A 4,945-nucleotide genomic window follows, 5' to 3' on the forward strand; every position below is an offset into this window, starting at 1 on the left:
CAGAAGATGTTCCAACCGGTAAGAAGGACACATGCTCCACTATGTTCATAGCAGCCTTATTTATAATAGCCAGAAGCTGGAAAGAACCCAGATGCCCCTTAGTTTTGTTTTTTAAAAAATATTTTTGCTTGTCCGTTGCAATTTCCTTTCGTGAGATTATGAGCCTACATACAAATATACAGGCAACTCAACTCATTCACAAGAAAACAAAAACAAAACAAACAGACCGATTTGTAAAAAAAAAAAAAAAAAAAAAAAAGGCTTCTGTATTTTCAAAGATATTTAAATAAATTTCAATTTTTACATCATCCCGAAAAAGTATATTAAGCACCCAAGTGTATATTCATCACAAATCTTTCGCTAAGTAGTCAGAAAAAGGAGATGTTAAGATGTGGTGAGGATGTAAAGATAAGGACAATTTCTTGGTTGAGTATAAATAAGAAAGATCACATTGTTGTGCATACTCTACAATAAACAAAATTAGCATCATCATGTCACCTCCAAAACAACTGGTGGGCTATGTTTAAGAGACAGCAGCATGGTCAGTGAGATGTCTACACCACCAGGCACACCACTGATAGCTTATTCACAGGATTCAAGATAAGGAATTTACCTCAGTATGAAGTTTGGTTGTAGGAATCCAGAAAAAGTATAACTTTTGAATATGATAAAAACACCACATTATACATAAGTATACAATGATCAAAGATGCAATGAAAAGGTTGAGAAATTAATCACAGTATTTGTGGAGGAGGGAATGGATAAAGAAAAGGAAAATTTATCAACATACTGCTACATGGTCTTGCATTGAAAAAGATGCTGTCTTCTGGGAGAACATGGATGGCCCTGAGTATGTGACCCCAAGTGAGAAAACCCAGGTACATGAAAAAAAATGCTACCTGATCCTTGTTACATGGAGTATGATAATATGGAAATCCAGGAATGGACAGTATGATCAGATCCTCAGAGCCTGAGGTGGAAAGGAGCTGTGATAGCATAAGAGCATGTCCCAGATTTACAGTGCAGACTATACAGGTGGGTTTTATATTTCAAAGTTATTTAATGAGCATATGTTAAATACGTGACCTAGAAAATATATTATATCAGTCACTTTGTTAACTTCTTGGTCTTCTGCTTCAATATAATATTCATAAATTAAACATGATATAATAAAATTAATATACAAAATTGTTATTTGTCAAGTTATGATGCTTGAAATCAAATATCAAACATGGATGATAGTGTGGAAATACACTGCTGATTTCTACTGTATCTTCTCATGATTATACTTCAATATGATACATGAATTTAATTACTGAATTTATCTATTGGTGTCCTGCCTGAGTAAATGCATCATTTTTTTTAATTTTTAAGGGAACGTAATTTAAAAAATATGTTTTCCTAATTCCTCCCTGGTGTTTTACCACCTCTCTACACATCCACTTTCACTGTCATGTTCTTTCTCCCATTTAGAAAGAAAAACTGAAACAGAAACAAAACAAATACAAAGGAATTCCATGAGGTCCATTTTTTTGTTGATAAACTACTCCTGATCATGGAACCTTCTGCGAAGTGTAGTTGATATACCTAGTTTTGCTACAATGTAGAATTCTGATATTCTCTAAGCAGCTATCAAGCATGATTGGGTGTATCGCTAGGATTGTTAAGTTGGTCACCAGTTTCACTTACTCATACTCGGATTTTGTCTGATCTTAGCTTCTATGTGTTGTTCAGGAAGTCACAGTATCTGTGAGTTCATATGTGAATCTTCCATGTTCTGCTGAAAACATTGTTTCCTTGAGTATGTCCACATCCTCTGGTTCTCACAATCATTCTACTTACTCTTCTGAATTGATCACTGAGCACTGAGGGCAGGAATATGACATCACATTTTATATAAAACAATTTTATTGTTATTGTTAATTATTATTGTTAAAACTTTTTTTTAACGTCCAGTCATTGTCCCCCTCCCAGTCTGCTGTCCAACACAGTTCCTCATACAAGTCCTCCTCCTCTATGTCTCCAAGTGGATATCCCCCACCCTTGCCAGGCCTCCCCATTCCCTGGAGCCTCAAGTCTCTAAAGGGTTAGGAACCTCTTCTCTCATTGAGATCAGACCAGGCAGTTCTCTGCTGTATATGTATTGGAGGGCCTTGGACCAGCTCATGTGTGTTGCTTGGTTGTTATCCCAATTTCTGAGAGATCTCAGGGGTCCAGTTGTGCTGACATTGCTGTTCTTCCTGAGGGGTGATCCTCCTCCAGAGCTTATTACATCTTTTTCTAATTAAAACATTTAGGTTTCTGACTTTTGTGCAATGGTTGGGTGTAAGTATTTGCCTCTGTATCAGTCAGCTGCTTGTTGGATCTCTCAGAGGACAGCCATGCTAGGCTCTTGTCTGTAAGCATACCATAGCAGCAATAAAAGTGTCAAGCCTTGAAGCCTTCCCTTGAGATAGATCCCAAATTTGGCCAGTTAGCGGGCCACCTTTCCCATAGTCTCAACCCTCAAACTGAATGAGCTCCAGGTTCCAGCAGTGTAGATAAATCAGATGATCTTTACGATGTCATCAGAGATCAGTGTTCTTTGAATGACAACAAAGCTGATAAAGCTGAAGGTCTGCCCACTCTTTATACACAGGAAGAAACAAAATAGTAACAATGGCATTCACATCAGAAGCTTAATTTTATTAAATTCAATCCACACAGAGCAACATTTCTCAACATCAGCTCAAGTTTACCTATAATAACAAGCATCAAAGTTAAAATGGTTCAATATGCAATTGGTGAAACATGGAGGCAGGGTGGGAATATGTGTGAGAAGAGAAGCAACACTGGAATTCAAAACTGCTAAAATTGAAACCTGACGTCTGAGAAAAACACGAGTATGTGAATATTTCAACAACTCATATTCAAAACGAAGTCAACTTGGTGTTCAGCAATTAATCTCTAACTCAGGAATTCAAGAAATAACCACATCATAAACTTTATGCCATGCAAAAGTGAATAGGTAAATGAGTGGAAGGGGCTCTTCCACACATCTGTAATCAATACACTATATTGGAGGACATGAGAGCAGTTAAGGTAGAATCAGATAGCTTAAAGTAATCAGTAAATATAAAGTCAATCAGTGAAAGGAATAAATAAGGAATCATTAAATAATTCATTAAAGAAGATATATTATAGCAGTCTAAGTTTTGGCAGAAAAAGAAATAAAAACAATAAAATGGAAATACACACTAAGATGCTTCATTTTATTGCAAGTTTTTCACAGTTTAGTTTTCTGGAAGCAATGTTAAACAATAGGTAGGAAGCGTTTGTCAAATCACCTGGATGAAAAATATAAAAAGTCCAATATGTAATATTCCAAATAAAATACCATTTAAATACAAAGAAGAAGAGTTAAGTATTACAAAAATGGAGACTCATCAGAGATTTTAGTGTTCTTAGTAATTTCAGGTAAAGATGCCATCAGCGGGGAAAACAATGATCAACTGAAAAGGATTACTACATAGGATGCAGAAACTGCATCTGCAAGAATAAAGCTTCTTACAACGGCTCTAAACAAGAAATCATTCAACTACTCTAAGACCTTCAGGGAATTTGCAGTGTTCACAGACAAGAATCGGTCAGGCAGAGATCACTCCGAACATCATTACTCACAGATATATGTTGTTATCTCCAATCACAGAGGAAACTTCTAACTACAATACCTTACAACCATTACTGTAAGCCATAACATATCAAAATGCAGGGTTGTTAATTCTAAGCCCTAGTTGAAGGATTGACGGCAACATAAGAGCTGGAAGCTTCTTTACTTTATTTATATAATTTATTTTTTGAATATATATTTATATTAATGTTATATCTATAATATATAATAAATATATACATATAAATATATAATTTGCTTATAGAATAGTCTCCTAAGGAGAAGAGTACACCAATAGGTTTTCCAGTACCTCAAAGCGCAGACAATAAAATGACATGTAATATTATAAGAATGAGCAGCTTGTATTTTTATTTTTACATTTAATATATATGTAAATCTTCCATATTTAACCTTTATACATGTATGTATATATTATATTTGAGTGTATATAAATTTGAAATAGAGAAGATAACAAAAAATCATTGTGAAATAGAAATGGAAGAAAAACATGCAATTGGATTATAATATCAAAAAATTACAATGCAAACCACAATTTCTGTTTATACTATAACATAGATATTAAGATAATATACACTCTCTCTCTCTCTCTCTCTCTCTATATATATATATATATATATATATATATATATATATATATATATATATATATGTTCGGGATATAGTTTGTTAGATAAACCTTTATTTATTTTGTCACAGCAAATGAACACGCTGTGACAGTGCGTGCTTATACCCCCCAGAACTCATGAATAGGATGATGCACAAGGAGCAGATGTCAAAGATAAGCCTTCCCTTTGCAACATCTTTGAGGCAAGCCTGGCACTAGTGTTGCTCTTTTTCTTCCAAATTAAATACAAAACACAACTCTTTTTTTATTAGATATTTTCTTTATTTACATTTCAAATATTATTCCCTTTCCTGGTTTCCCCTCCCCGAAAACCCCCTATCCCCTCCCTCTCCCCCTGCTCACCAACCCATCCATTCCAGCTTCCTGGCCCTGGAAGTCCCCTATACTGGGGCATAGAACCTTCACAGGACCAAGAGCTCAAAACATAACTCTTGAGATGTGTGGACAGGAAATATTCCAGATAGACACTTTCCACACACAGGAAATCAGCTTTTAGCTTTCCTCTGCACCTGCTGCACAGGCTGCCTTCTCAATGTATGATCCACAGCACTTGACAAACTTGGAACCTTGTTCAACCTTTAGCAGCTAAGAAGCCATGGAGACTGCATTCATCAGTATGCTTCTTTAGATTTCCTGTGGTACCTCCCGTC

Source organism: Mus caroli, unplaced genomic scaffold (assembly GCF_900094665.2).
Source record: "Mus caroli unplaced genomic scaffold, CAROLI_EIJ_v1.1 scaffold_12298_1, whole genome shotgun sequence".
NCBI classification, from domain to species: domain Eukaryota; kingdom Metazoa; phylum Chordata; class Mammalia; order Rodentia; family Muridae; genus Mus; species Mus caroli.